Source organism: Pungitius pungitius, chromosome 3, assembly GCF_949316345.1.
Source record: "Pungitius pungitius chromosome 3, fPunPun2.1, whole genome shotgun sequence".
NCBI lineage: Eukaryota > Metazoa > Chordata > Actinopteri > Perciformes > Gasterosteidae > Pungitius > Pungitius pungitius.
The window spans coordinates 23,736,145-23,752,222 of record NC_084902.1 but is presented as its reverse complement, the minus strand read 5'-3'; the positions used below and the strand labels follow the sequence as shown (position 1 = coordinate 23,752,222).

General features: G+C 47.1%; 1 protein-coding gene across 2 annotated transcripts in view; it reads right to left on the bottom strand.

The window, feature by feature from the left end:
• The window catches only part of LOC119213069 (beta-1,3-galactosyltransferase 1-like), an 80,712-nt gene that overhangs the window by 30,370 nt on the left and 34,264 nt on the right, over positions 1–16,078 (bottom strand). For both annotated transcript variants that reach the window (XM_037464099.2, XM_062561358.1), the window contains one exon: positions 8,428–8,483. The gene's annotated coding sequence lies outside the window, so the exon portion shown is untranslated. The remainder of the gene's footprint in view (positions 1–8,427; positions 8,484–16,078) is intronic.

Genomic DNA, 16,078 nt, shown 5'->3' with positions numbered 1-16,078 from the left:
CCTTCACCTAATTAAAAGGAGGGAGGCGAGAGAGAGAGAGAGGGAGAGAGAGAGAGAGAGAGGGGGAGGAAATATATAAAAGAAGGAGAAGGATAGTAGTTTGAACAAAGCGGCACAGCATATAGATCTCGTGCATCGTAAGACGATGAGTCCAGACTGCAGGCACGTAATGGAAGCGGCAGGTAGACGTTTTAAAACGTTCACACACACAGAGAATAACTCCAACGAGGAAAGTAAAGTCGATATTATCGACATGGAAAGGGGACATATACACGGACAGTGTTTATGGAGATAGAGGACTGAGTTTCTCCTGTGTTTGAAGGTTGCGGGCACATGCATCGATCACACGCGCCGAGGGGTCTTACTCGTCTAAATTGAACCACGGCGGTAACGCGATTGAACTGAAGCGGGGGCGGGCGGGGGGAGACGGGAGAACGAAAGGGGGAAAAAAGCGAGAGGAGAAGAGAGAGGCGCATGCTTTGAGGTCGAGCGCGGGATCCCATGGCAACCACGAAATCAAGGAGGCGGGATCACTGAGCCGAACTTTTTTTTGGATTACCCAAACAAAAGTTAACTTTCTGTTCTCTTTTTTTGTTACTAGGCAATAGATGGCTGCTAACATTAGCGGAAGACGAACCGTGAATTGCGCGCTACCTAATAGCTACCCGAGAATCACACTCATTTGACCTCCTGCTGTTTTCTGCTCAGACGACAGTAACCACGAGTACACCAACGGCGTGGTGAGGCGCTCAGGATGCTGCTGTAACAACGCAAGGCTCTTTGCAACACGTAAACACCTCGACTGTGGAAACAACCTCAAGAAGACGCCTCCCGATCAAGGCCTCAGCTGCTTCACAGAGAGCAGCGTTTAAAGCAGCGATGGACAAAGCCTTCAAAACAAAAGGCCTCTGTACTCTTACTGTATGTAGTGCACACCCCCGAGTCATGCTACCAGCACGCATCACAACCGGCCACACACACGCACACACACACAGACACAGAAATCTGATCTCTCTTGACGTTCAACATTGCTCTTTGTCTTGGTGGATTCGTACCAAAGTCTCAACGCCAGAATAGTGAAATAATATAAAAAAGGTTTGTCATGAGGTTCTAAAAGGAACTTACAACAACCCTAACCCTAAGATTGAATATTCCTACTACGTGTCCATGCTCCTAAAAAAAGAATGTTGTTAGCATTTCCCACATGGATTCATCTTAACATTGACAGTATCTAATTCTGAATGTTGTCACATTCAGAATTAGATTAGAGTGGGATTTGTGTCTGTGTGCTAGCTGCACACTAGTGGGTTTGAGAATGAGATGAGAATGAAACATACACCTGCCTGACCTGCGCTGCATTGTTTGTTTACCTTGTGTGTGTGTGTGTGTGTGTATTAAACTGAAAAGCCTCCCAAGGGACAGTCTGTCAATCTTGTGTTCACCCTGTTGGGTTCTTTAGGAAATGTCCACTTCTCACAGCAGCAAACTTGAGCTTTCGACTGCGAAAGTGTGTTTGACAATCGCCTTGAGAGGCCCACAGCGTCTTTCTTGATATGCAAAAGCACAGACAGAAATCTACAGGATTGTGTGTGTGTTTTTGAATCATTAATATGGGCCTTAACCTACAATACAACTATGAAATTTCCTATTGTCATTTCCTCTTCAATTACGGCCGCCTTTCCCCCTGTCCCCACACCCCCGCCCAGCAGCTGGGTATTAAAGATGCCCCCTTTAAAGGTGGACCTGCTGGCCCACCCAAAGGTCCACAGAGCATCCGGACAGTCCAGCACTTGGATAATCTCTCGCTCACGGTTCCTCCCCCGAGCGGTGAGTAATGAGACCGGGGGTCTGAGCCAGGCCGTTGGGCAGTGTAACACCTTTCATAATACCCTGCGTTGGAGGGCCGGGTGGAGGGGTGTCATAAATAAACAGCAGTGGGAGACAGCCAAGGCGGAGGGGGGTATTGTAATTTGGTCGCGCCCCGGAGGAGGGGTTACGCGGCGGGGGTCACGCGGTGCCACTGCTGCAGACACTTATTATGCTGGAGGTGTGATGGGCTGGGGAGGGAGAGAGGGAGGGAGTGCTGAATGGCAGAGCTGTCCGAGGGTTATGTAGGGCTGCTGGACCTTGAGATGATAGGGAGCTCCCATGGGAGAGATGGGGACCTAAGAACCGTGTATCTCTCTGCAGATGGACCCCTTGGTTGTGTGTGTGTGTGTGGGCATGTGCACGTGAGGATGTGCATGTTTGTGCACGTGCCAGTGCCACCCGTGGGCGGTTCTCCTCCCCGTAGCTGTGAGAAGGACCGGCCGCGCTGGCGCACATTTGCAGAAAATGCTGCAAGGTCACAGCGGGCCTCGTTGCTCAGTGTCAAATTGCAGGACAGAAAGGAAGGCAGGTAGGGTGGGTGGGCAGGGGAGAGTCATCATTGTCTCTGTGGGAGGGAGAGGGAGGCAGGGCCCTTAGCCCTTGTTGAGTCCTTGAACTTTTTTTTGCCTTCTCACCAAACAGTAAATACACAGCTGGCTCTCTGGAGCACAGTCCTAGAGACGAACAGTGCAGAGGAAGATGACACAAGGGTCTTTGTTATTTACATGGTATGGACAGGATGTGGGGGGGGGGGGGGGGGGTTAAAGCAGTACAGTTCATTTTTTATGAAATGCTAGATATCTAATTTCAGGCAGTCACCATGGCTCCGAAGGTTGCCTAGTTACTTTAAAAATGCAGAACTATTAGGAACCCCGTGTGCATAGTGGGCCCACTCAGCCACATGCCAATTATGTAAATATTTCGCTCACGCTCCCACATCTTGAAATGTTTTGTGTTTATCTGGACAACTTGTGAAAAAACTTTTTTGTTTTGAATTCATTAAGCTTTAATCGACTTGCGTCCTCTTTTAGCTACAGTTGGGAAGAGATTTGAAACATCAGTAATTACATCACATATTTCCAATAGAGACCGTGGCCGCGACCACTTCTAATATGATGATTTGCATATGAATCTAGGATCTGCTGGTACTTTCTTGTTTGAATTGAAAGTGTCCCTTCAAACAAAGACCCGATGACTACCGCAGCCCAAGGCTGTGCCACTGCATTAACCCCCCCTTAAAATAGTAAAATTAGCCCTGCGATGACTTTTACATAACATCACACCAACACAGAGTACTTGGTATGCTCTGCAACCCACTTGGAGCCACCGGAGAAGGCTCCCACGCACAGCAGTGGAGAGCGAGGATGTGTGGCATGTGAGTGCTTCTAATCCAGAGGAAAAACACGCAAAGTTGAGGCCCGTCTTGTTGAAGCAGCGACAAACAGCGACAACTTTGATTAAGGCGGTAACGATGATAAATATTCTTTGAAAAACGTGGCTTCAGGAGCACCGGATAATTTTATGCACCTTGAAAACGCCACTGCGTCAAAGTCTAAAGCCCCCGCAGTTCAGCAAAGGGATGGCTTTGAATTAAAGCCCCCCCCCCGTGAGGGGGTCCATTCAGCTACAGAGTTTAGCTTTATCAAAGTCATGCACAGTGCAATTGCTCGTTGAATACACAAAAGACTGAAAGATTGGGGGAAAAGCAGAAAAAGCCTTGCGGTCCTACGCGCCCCGGTTGGTTTGGAACATCAAACACCCGCTGTTCAAAGAAATGGTGTGTGCTGTGTGTGGGAAAACACCTCCAGGAAGTGGAAAGTGGTTGGAGAGTAGAGGGAGAAAAGGGAGGCGGGGGCGGTAAATGGTCAGAGCATAAGTGGGTGAAGGGAAGCTGTGTACAGAAGGTGCAATGTCTCGCTCTCTGGGGCTGCATTCACTTCGATGCCTTCAAACGAGCAGGGCACATTCATTCAAATCAGGGTTCATCCACCTGGGAGCATGAGTGGGGTCGGTAGAAGAGTGCGTTCTCGCACCTCTTGATAACCAATTGAAAGGAAATCTTAAGGGTCATTGGTCATTGCACCGATGTCGCTGGGTAAATTAAGTAGTTCATATGACGTGTCAAAAGGACAATGTGTTCATAGGTGATCCAAACTGCCGCCAATACCATGTCTAAAAAAGCATTGAATGTTAGTAATGAAAACGAGTAACTTCACCTCTTCAAAAATGTGGGCACTACAGCTTAGTACTGAGGAATCCTGCTGGGGACATCCCTAGCAGAAAAGTATGACGGATACCCGTGAGGACAAATAAGTCAGAATTAAAATGACAAGGGTTTCACAAGCTGTTCAACCATTCAAAATGCACTTCAGCTGACGCAGAGTGCTGTCTCAAGCACAGCGGTGGAGGGAGAAACCAACACAAAAGCCTCTCCTTAATTCTGCTGGTCCAGGGTCTGTAGAAGTGTGGAACTGTGCTCGGCTTCGAGCAGCACTGCGAAGCACAAGCAGACGAGTGGAGCTGGTGACTGACTGCTTCTGGGTTGCTCCCAAGGATGTGTCAGCCCAAGAACTTTAAATTGGCGGCCGAGTGAAATATAGCTGCAGAAGAGAAGGGTGGATGGGGGGGGAGGTAGGGGTTTGCGGCGGATTCGCTCCAGCGATTTCAAAACAAAGGCAGCTCGGCGACCTTCACTCTAAATGAAACGTTCATTTGTCAAGAGATGCTCTCGGGCTCGAGTGGATGGGCGCCGTCGCCTGACAGAGAAACCAAAAAGTAAAGAGCCCGGCTGCGTGCGTCCGGGCCGAGCCGAGCCCAGACCCTGCAGTCTGGTTTGTGTGTGATGCATTTGACGAAAGAAAGGGAGGAAAAACCAACAGCGCGAGGGATGACAAAGTAGGAAAATTGGCCGCTGATGACTTCATATTTTTTTTCAACTGAAAGGAAAGAAAATGTAATTTTCTGACCAATTTCAATTTCACTTTGCTCGATCCCGCTTTCATCAGCGAAGAAAATACTCGCTTCAAATAGGACCATAATGCCTACATGGGTCCTTTCCTCGACGCCATCAGGATACGGAATGAATGTCAATGCATTATATGCGGTGAGGTGGCGCAGGGTGACTGACGGCGAGGCGGTCACAGCTGTGCTGATGCAGCCGTCAACATGTGGAATTGGGGAAACCCGAGAGATGCATCAGGGTCTGGTGCCTCCTGATGTTAAAAGCGCTGCAAGGTTATTGTTCCGATTGGTCGCCTTTTGCTGCCCGCCGATTAAAACTGCACCATTTAATGCGACAAGTATGATCTTGTGAGATAGTCCTTTTAGCCACACTTTAAGAGGCCTCGTTGTTGTTCCCACGCCATAATCAAAAACAGAGCCTTTTGTAAATGGAATCATTTTTAGGTCAGTGAGCCAGCATTAAAGGCTTGATGGTTTCTAAACATTGTGTGGTCCATCTGTGTTCTGACCGCTCTGCAAATCCGCCAGCAGCTCAAGGACGTCTCGCTTAATGTACCCACTGAAGCTGCTGTTGTAGACGTATGAATACCGAAGTGCATTCTGGATTTGAATCGTATAATTTGCTAACTGAGAGAAATGGGATGAAAGTAGTGTAAGTGGTCTCCATGATAAAAGTTGTTTGAATGCTATGGAAAGGACCTTCAATGCTTCCTTACTTAGCTCCTTTAGTATAGGAACCACTGGACCATCCTTCATGAAAAGAATGGAGTCAATTCCATCCCACAATTCTGTCTACATGTCAGCACTGTGGAGACACCTAACATGCGCTTTGACTTCCATCTTCCGAGAAATTGTAGTTTTGCCGCTGCTTGCGTCGCATCAGAACTACGCAGCTTAGTAAAAGCGGAGTTGGATTCCCCAAAGTCTGCGGTTGTCTTTTTTCGAACTCCTCATGAATTCTCTTAACCATCTTTCTTTGACCCCGTGGCGCTTCCACAGAGGTTAAGGTACAGTGGTTAGGATTAGACGTTCCTAACCACTATAGGCTAAGAGGTTCATTTGATTTTTCAAATCCAGCCAATGAGAATGTGACTCTTGTTCTCAAATGATTAATTACATCGGTAAATATGAGTTAATTGTCTTGATATTGAGTTCCAACTCTTTAAAACAGCATGCTCTCACTTGCTTCACTGTTCTATTCAGAGTCAAATGGACCATAAAGCAGGGGATGCTTTAGGGCGGGGCTACCCGTCCGCTCTGGCTATGAATATCTTACCATAACATCTTATTAAGAGTTTGCACTTAGCTGCACCGTCTCCAAAAAACTAAACTGTGACAGTCAAAAAGATGATGACGTCTACGCCCCTTTCTTGCACACAATAACTACTTTAATTGACAATCAAAGCCATTCAAAACTTACATAGAATGCACATCATGCAGACACACACACACACACACACACACAAACTCGTCAAGTGCTCGAGTCTCCCGCTGCGCCTAATGGATTTCACCCCCCCGGGGCCAACATTCAAGGTTTTGTGTTCCTAATAACCCACCACGGCTCAACCATGATTGATCAGTAAAAAAAAAGAAACACTAATGAGTTACAACTACGAGGAGACGTTAATCTCCGGAGAGATTTTTATTAAGAGGCTGTATTAAGCGCCGACCTTCCCGACGTGTCGCTGCGTAGTCGGACAGCGAGCGGGGGATGAAAGAAAGGGAGGAATTGTGGCCGTGCTGAGGGTGTGTTTGATGAATAATGACAATGCTCGGGCAAACGGCGCATGGCTCTCCGGCCCGGGCGGTTCAATTAGCGCACGGCTGTGCCAGTAAGAACAATTCTGTGACTGGGTGAGCTATGAGTCCATCTATTATTAAGAATTCAATGCCGGTTTGATGTGCAGCTTGGTGATGAAATCAAAGGGCAAGATCTGGAGTCCGTGGGAGATCCCGACGGCGAGATTAGTGTTTAAATCAATACTTTATGCGCGGGACGCGTTGTTACGACACCGATTTAAAAGCCCAGCAGCAAGACGAAGACGCCCCGTCGAGCGAGTCAAACCATGTTAGCACATTGCAGTGTATTAGCTATTATTCATCAGAGTTTCACTCTATCGCGCTTAACGGACACGAGAAGAAGAAACCGAGAAATGATCTCCGGGACCGAATGAACGCATGAAAAGGCGCTTTCAGTTTCAGGAATGAAAACTAAACTATTTGACTAAGAGGAGTCCTGGTGTCTCCCAGAGTCCCTGGTCTGGGAAGCAGGGGGTTGGAGGGCCTCAAAGGAGGCCCAGTGCTTCTAAGACCCATTTTGTCCGCCCCGAGGCCCATCGATACATTCGCTCCCCCTTCTTTCTTGGCTAAATATTTCACCGGGAGGTTCCGCGATTCCGTTTGCTTCCTCTAATCCGAGCCGCAGAACGAGCCACAGCACGATAAAAAAAAGATAAAGCACTATGATCCCCCACCCCCGAACACCGTCTCTGAGTTCCCTTCAATAATGGGTTTTAGAAAAGGAGTAGGGGGGGCGACTTTCAGCTTGATTACTGCTTTGGATATCACAACGCAGATGGAAAAGCAACATGTCCGCAATTAAAGAAACAACATTAGATTAAATGCTCTCTTCCAGGCCAGGAAATGCTAATTGTATGCAGATCTTGTGGCATGCTATCGTGTATTAACGTGGCGTGCCGAGTGGTGATTAGGTGAGTGGGAGGATTTTGAACTTCAGCTCGCGTGGAGCATCTGACATCCGACTTGCGGGGGGGGGCGCCGAACACGGCAGGCCAGCGAGGAAGGAAGAAGAGAGCAGGAATCTTCTCGCTGTCTGATTTAAATAGACGTCCAGGTTGTGTTTCCACGACTCTACGCCCACCCGGCTTGTGTGCGGGCGACAGTGTGGCGTTCAGGGGCTGCTGAAAACAGAATGTGCACACGGGAAACAGTTTGCTACACCACATTTTATCACCGACGCCATCACCCAAATGGCTCTATTTCTGTGAGCATATGAAGAATATATAAAACAACATAATTATTGTTAAAGTTTGTGCACATATAAAAATATTTATGTAAAATGATATGATGATATTCAATGATATTTGAATTCCCTGCCACACCGTAAATATTGTGTATCGTTCCACCCCAACAGCTGGAACACAATATCACATTAATATTGAAGAAAACGGATTGGATTTAAATGCAAAATCCAATACCGGATCAAAACCTCCGTTGAGACATCTGTCGGATTACACCAAAGGCGTCGCCACGAATCTCATCTTGTTTCTTAATGTGCTGCGATATCACATGGCGCGAACCAGGCTGTGACTCCTGCATCTCCCACAGCGTAATTCCCTTGTGATGACTAAAGCAACCCTGGAGACCCAAACCCACGCGAGGGTGACAAAGCATCAGCTTCATTAAGCCGCGGAGATTAAAGCTGCCAACCTCAAAGACGCGAGCGTAACTCGCCTCCGTGGCTTCTGTTTCCTCTGTGTCTCTATTTAAAGGCCCCTCCCCCAGAAAATGGGCTTACATCCCTGACTGAGCAGCGATTTGACTAAGGGAAGGGTTGCTGAGGTCAGCGTAGCATACCTGAAACAGCTGGCTCTCGTCCCAGGCAATATGGCCGCCGTGTCTTCATACCGTGTCTGTGAGACAAAAATAGCAAAACAGAGTCAGGTCAGGACAACTCATATGAGGCTTCTGGACAGGCGAGGACAATGGAAAAGAAAAAACGATTAGACGATAAAAGATGCTTTTGTGTCAGACTGTCAACCACAAAGAACACGAAAAAAAGCAAAGAAAAAGCATACAATTGGAACAATGACTCAGCACTCAGGGTTTCAAACAGCAGGTTTCATCACAAGGCAAGACCAGCGAGTGAGGTTTTAAGTGTCATCAGGCAGAGGGGCTCATCAGTATGCCTGCGAGGCTGCTCCGTCTTAACTACGGCAACAAAACGGGCGCAGGAGGCGCAGGGAGAGCGTGCTCTTTTATGAGGACTTATCATTGGCGGCTCACATCGCATCGAAAAGGTCAAATGAAAATTCTCTCATTTCAAATTGAGTTTTTCACTTGATTAATAAGCCTCGGCGGCAGATGATGTGTGCACACACACACACGCACGAGCAGTGTTCTTTCACTTTCCCCTGAGGCCCCGCGCCGAACTCGGTAAACAAAAGTCCAATTAATGTGTCCCAAAAGAAAATAACTCATTTGTGTTTAATGTCCACACTGTGTCGTGTGTCGTGGTGCTAGCAGAGCGGTCGGAGGGACACCTTAACTACACTGGGGAGTTCGCTCCACGGTGAGAGGCAGTTCACACATTGTCCTTCATTGGGTTTGAAGCCGGCACGGCTACAACTGCTGATGAAGAGGAGAGCGTCGGATTTATTAACATTTAAAAAAACAGACACGTTTTTTTTCCCCCCGTGTGGCCGAGCCTGAACCCCCTGCCAGGGGGAAAGGCAAAGTGTCATGGTGTGAATACATCGCTGACCTCAAGCTTAAGCGAGGGGGGGGGGTTAGGAGGGGAGAGAGAGGAAGCACCACGTCAAGGTCAGGATTGACACCTGTCAGCGTTCCGGCTAACAGGCCGGGATGGGGGGGGGAGCAGCGGTGCATGCTGGGTAAATGGGAAGAACTTCCTGCCCCCTCGGGACGTGAGTGGCAGGTCTCGGGGGCCGCGGAGTCAGTTACCCGCGATCTGAGTTTGGGCGCATCAGGCTGTTGACCCCCGCTTCACCCCCCCCCCGCCATTGAGAAGCCACTTACGCTCCAACACACAGCCGCACAGGTTCACGGTGAGCGAGCAGACACTCGGAGGAGGCGGCTGATGTGCAATCACTTCGCAAATTGGCAAACCTAAAGAGAAATACTCGACACAGAGCGTCGCGGTGGCCTCTGGAAAAATGATTAATAAAGCTAATTCACACTTTCCCCCCCCCCCCCCCATGTCACTGCTGAAACAGTAACAAAGTTTTATTCAAACGCTAGGGAAGAAAGAAAATGGTGGCCTGTGGAATACATTACCCCCCCCCCCCCCCCCCCATCCGCCCCGTCAACGCACTAATCAGCATAATTTGAATTATTGCCATCATTACAGTCGGAGGCCAAGAAATAACAAAAGCTGTTAATTATTCAACGACAGGGAATAATGAAGGGGAGCGCAAATTCAACGTGGTTTCTGCTGCCAATAGCCATTACATTTTCTCTCTCTCCCCCCCTCTCTAACCCACCTCCCCTTCTTTTGGCAGCACCGTTTCTCTGCTGGAGGAAATCATTTTCTAATAGCAATGAGCTTATCTATCGCTCCCTGAATATGTTTGTTTGTCTGCGGTGGAAATTACCATCGGAGTAAAGATGCGCGTCGAGATGACTTTCTTCCAAACGAGTCATCGTTTTCCAGCGTGTAATAGTTATTGTTTTGGTGCACCGGAAAGCGATGATCGGGAGGGTCATCAAGTGGTGGCTCGGTTGCACATTTGGAAGTTTTTAGGGGGAGAGTTGGTGTCTTTGTGTTTATCAGGTATTGATATCCACAGGTGATAAGAGCCTTATTATGAAGCCTATATGTTCCGCATGTGTCCCATAGAGGATGAGGTCCCGTCTGTTCACTTTGGGTGAAGGGAATGGCTCCCTCTGCTCCTCTAAAAGGGAGTCAGAGAGCTAAATATGTTACAGCCTTTGTTTCTCAGCTTAAATCCTTTCTTTCATTTCATACAGCTGGTGTTTCTATTATTTTAATGGTTTGGATTTGAACGTTTCATTTCAGCATTTTATTTTCATGGATTTTTCTATTCGTGCCGCACGCTGCTAAATAAATGTTGTTGTACAACGTAGCCGGGCTTATGGTATTACGTTTGTTTATGTACTTTAATGTTAAAGGAAGCTTACCTGGATAGCCTTTGAAATGTCCGGCAGGTCTTTAGCAGTAATGTCTCAGTACAGCATGTTGGCATAACATTTGCAGTAGTAAATTGTTATTTATGATAATAATTGTATAGGATGATTGAATCAAATGTCACCAGCACCTGATCCGACTACTACGATACGGACTCAAACGGCGTACGTTTGTAAATGTCATAATTCAAAGTTGTCGAGGTCAAACCATTCCTTAAAAGATAAAAGCTTGAGCTGAATCCACAAATCCGACGGCACCGCAGGGAGCCTGTGACCTTTCTCAACGAGCTGCCGGTCTGCGCTCACGGAGACGCGGCGCTGACGTGATTCAGAGCCGCGAACCACACGGCCTCCCACAAAGAAAACAAAGCAGCAAAATCTGTAATTAGTGCTCTGGAGACGTGGCAGAAATCGCTCTAGGAATGATCCAGTGGCACACATTCGTCTATGAAGTCCTATTGACACCGACAACCCTGATTGATGATCAGTGCTGCTGACCAGGGGCGGTGGGGGGTGCTCTTTGTGTGCTCTGAAAGCTTTACACATTGCGTCAGATCTCCAGATACCCGCAGGGAAGAACGAGATAATTAACTTTCCAGCTGGAAGGCGCCCTTAAGACTCCATGTCAGTGGCTTTCGACGTTGCAGACAAAGTCCTCGATGGCGGCCGGTAGATTTCGGTTTTTCTTTTTTTTTGCGTGCAGCTTATTTCCATCGCTTTCGTGGGCAATTACAAGAACACGACGGACACCTCCGTGCCGGAGATCGGAGAGGTGTGTTTACCGTGCCGCCGCATGTGAAATCCAAGGTCGCCCTTCACTCCCCTGCTCCCCGGAGTCTCCTCCAATTGAATCTCTGCCAGACATCCAGGTCACGTGGGGCCTCGACAAAAAAACAAAGCACGGCTACGGTGCCTCATAGGGACGCCACATAAAACACTCCTTTAGGGGCAAGAAATCTTTTAGAACACAACACCAACAAATGATCCATACTACTAACTTCGAAGTAGAGAACTCAGGATGTGGAAAACACAAAAACACCTTCAAATTTTCCAGGTTGCCATATTGAGAAACTACCAACTTTTTCTTCTTTTTTTGGTGACAACAAAGTTTTAACATTTAAAAAAAATAGGGAATGCAAACAAAAAAATGTTGACTATCCCATTTGAAGCCAGACAATGCTGCAATTGACTGACAAAGAACCAGATAAACATGAAAACATTTGACATTTTTGTGTGATTTTTCGAGCAAATAAGGTTCCTTTGAAGGGGTCTAGAACTGTGGTCACCAATCTCCAGGTTGGAGAACCCCGTAAGGCCATCTGGTACTGGACCGCACAGGAAGAATTGTTTTATTTTGAAAAACGACCCGATTCTCTACAAATGACATGCGCTTGTCCGTTCGGACACATTTCCAGACGACTGTCTCGGTCATGTGACAATTACAGCAAAAGTGAGAAGGGAAAGTCCCCTTGTGGAGAGACAAAGAGCAGTATCAGGAGCCATGCTTAAAATATGGGTTAATCACGTTTATAGGTTTATAGGTTATTCATAGGGATCGTATCTTTTTATTTTGTTGTGTTTATCCTTGAAGACCGGTCAGCAAAATATTGTTTGGTTGGGGACCGCTGGTCTAGAGGACTGCATTTGTGGATTGTGTCCAAGTCAGAAAATTGTTGCTATGAATAATTAGTGTGTAATAAAGTCATTCCTTGTGTACTTAGTAACTCAATAAGTGGAACAAGTAACTCGTTTTAAACTCTTTATCCTGGCAATAAACAGGCAACAAAAGGAAACCCCATTCATCACGCCGAGAGACCCAGTCTGTTGCTTTAAGAGCGTTGCATTATGAACGCCGCACAACGGAGCGAGACACTTCTTTTCATCCGAGTGGAAATGACCCAGATCTAATTGGAAGTGGCCCGATTACTCCGGCGATGCACCTGGAGCAGACTCAAGCGGTTGACCTTTTCGACGCTCACGCTGTTATTAAAGCCCTAATTAAGTCCCACTAGGGTCTGAGATCCTGTCAATTAGCTCCTTAAACGCAAAGATGATCGGACGCAGGAGCCCAGCAGTTATTGTTCTGAGGAAAGAATCTCGAAGGAATTGCTACACTTAAATGGGTTGAATGGCTAAAAGAAACGGGCTCTAGAATGTCCTCTTCCTGTTTGCCTCCTGTCTGGGCTGGTTGGAGAGCAGCTGTATTCGAGGGGGAAGGGGGGCGCGTGGGGGAGAGAAATAGGTCACGTCTCCCCAGATCGCCTCGGTAACCCTCAGTTCATAATCATCAAAACTAACTCGAGAGGCGCTCTGCGGGCGCCCCCTCGCCACGGAACTGTGCCACCTGCGCCGTGGGTCCGTTTCCTGTCTGTAAATGAGTCCAGCCCGACTCCTTCATTTCAGGCTCTAATTGTGCCGGGTCCAATCAGCAGCAGTTTTATTTTATTTTTTGCCACGTCTTTTCCTCCGGTTTCAATCGAAACGAGATTTGACGCAGGCTGACGGATTGCATGCCACAACAAATGATTTAACACACACACACACACAGACAGTTCAACCTGGACTGCTGACGGATTGCACGCCACAACAATCTCAAACCTGGACTGATCAGTATGAATTATTAAACGTACTGCATGGCAATCAAGACGCTTCTCCAAGTTACAGAAAGTAAGTTGGACGGGACATTGATGGTTCTGTGTTGGGTCGGACAGCGGTGTACCGGAATAAATAATGTAAAAGGTTATGAATAATCAGTGATATAAAAAATGAGTTATTGATGATAAAAAGCCATGTTTATGATCGTTTCTGTCATTTTGGATTGAATCCAAAAGGTACCAACGACCTGCCGGCTCTACTTCCTCTGAGGAAGATGCACTGAGGAATCTCAAATCAAAAGAATTTGTGAGTAAGTAAGGGCTGCAACTACGAATCGATGAAATCAATAAAAATAATTCCGTCACTCAATGAGTTGCAGCGATGCAAAAATAAAATCCAAGCCGACGTAGCGGCAAGAGCAGCCAGCAGCGCCGGCAGTTGTTGTGAGTCACATGACGCAGCCAAAGACGTGTCGGGAGCACCACGTTGTGCCGTTTTAACGTGAGGAACATAAGGAGGCTGCAGCCTTTCGGTTATTGTTGACAAATATATTTGTATGTGTTGTACTTTTTAATGCTGTCATATACGGTAGTCTAGTGCGCATCTACTGTGGGTTGTACGGTAAGTGATGTTATGCCTGTAAAGGGAGGCACAGGTGATCCATTAAACCAGCGTGGCTAACTAAGAAGCCTCTAATGCATTTATTTACAAATGCCATTTTGAATTCATCTCGTAGAAATAGGTTATTCCTTTAGCTGTGATGATGGTAATAATTGAATGAATAAGCTTCAAGTGAACATGGGGGTGTCTGTGTGACTGTGTGCGTCTGTGAGTTCAGTATAGACAACAAGTTCTGATGTTAAAACAAATCCTGTTAAATTGTCTGATTTGTATTTTTCTTTATTTTTTATGAATTATGTTCTAGGACAGCCCTGTACTTTGTGAAGTATTTTTGCAATGTGAATTTTCAGTTCTGTTTTAGTATAAAAGGTTGGAAATGAAAGCTTTTTTATCAGATTCATCGATTAATCAGAAAAATAATCGATTATCAAAATAATCGTTGGTTGCAGCCCTAAACTGAGTGCACTTGTACTGGGCATATGTGCTTCCATGATAAATAAAGAAAGCTCATGACAAAATAAATAAATTACTTGAGGAATATACAGCAATAAAGCCACAAGTAAGAGGTTTGCTTTTATTATAGCCCCCCCCCTGTCAGAAACAACTTTCACTGTCAGAGCAGAGGAGAGACGAGCCCTTGATGAGTACACCTTTGATCTCGCCGAGGAGCCTGTGTCCCTCCTCCTCAAATTCTCCCATCATCCCCCCTGTCCTCTCTGCTTTGGGAGCTGTCTGGTCCACATGACCATGTCTAGGAGCTTTTTCATCCTATCCTCAGTGGGGCTAGCTTGATGCTACGCTACATGTGCATAAGGAAAAGGTGAACACGTCACTTCTCTGCATTTCTTCCACAGTTGCTTACAAGACTGTCAGCGCTAAAACGTCTAATCACTTGGCGCCTGGGGGGTGGGGTTTCAATCACATGTCGGACATTTCTTTTGGGCGGGGGGGGGCCTTCGTATTTGTTCCGTATGACGTTCCCACGTCACAGAACCTCAAAACAACATCTCCGCTCCAGAGGAAGAAGCACAGCCGGACCATGAGCCCCCCCCCCTCCCCCCCGCAGGGCCGCGCTTCAACAAGGCAGGGGGCCGAGCGCCGCTCCAGTCCCTCATGCTGTCACATATTCAATTAAATCCCTAGTCTGCTCGCTGGTAATGGTGATGAATGCGCAGGGGTTGTTCATTTCTTTGGTGTCGCGGTCTTACAAGGGGATGTCGGAGAGGGGGGCGGTGTGGGGAGGGGCGTTGCTGGGCTATGCTTCGCTGGCACGGGTCACAGAAAGCACACACGAGGAGGTGATGCTGTCAGAGAAACGAGTCCTTATGTAACAGTTTGGAAGAGGCAGTGAGAGGTCTTAGAATCTGCAGCCGAGCTTTGTGGTGAATCTTCATCTTCAGCGCTTCAAGGAAAAAAATAAATAATGAGAATTTTGTTCACAAAAAGGTTACCAGAGTAATTTGGCACCATGGAGCTCGTAATCCTGCAGCCGAAAATCAGCAGCAGGTAAAAGTTGTAGCAGTGTTGGTGGTCATAGCAATTATTACCATAACCAGTGACAATGTGGCATTGCACAGCTGTAAAAAAGAAAAATTCCATAATATTACATGTCATTTAGCTGACGTTGTTATCCAGCGACTTACAATAAAAAACAATGTGTCAAAGATCGCAGCTGGAGCAGGATGCAGGGAGGACTCAAACGCAGGGTTTCCAATGATAAAGTGCTCTTTATTGCCAAAACGAAGACAAGACGTGCTCCAACGATGAGTGACGTAAGACAATGACGCGACAAAGGACAACTGGCACACAGGGCTTAAATACACAAGGGAGGTGCAGGTGATTGGACACAGGTGGAAGCAATCAGGCAATCACAGGACAGGAAGTGAAGTTACCCAGAGACACGAGACACAAGATAGCTACAAAATAAGACAAACAGACCCAAACCGTGACACAATGGACCTGATCCATTAACAGAATGGTACGTGAGCACCAATGATTTGAACTGGATGCGGGCAGCCACTGGTAAGCAGTGAAGAGAGCGGGGGAGTGGAGTAGTGTGGAAGAATTTAGGGAAGGTTAAAGACCAGTCGAGCTGCTGCATTCTGGATGAGCTGCAGAGGTTGAA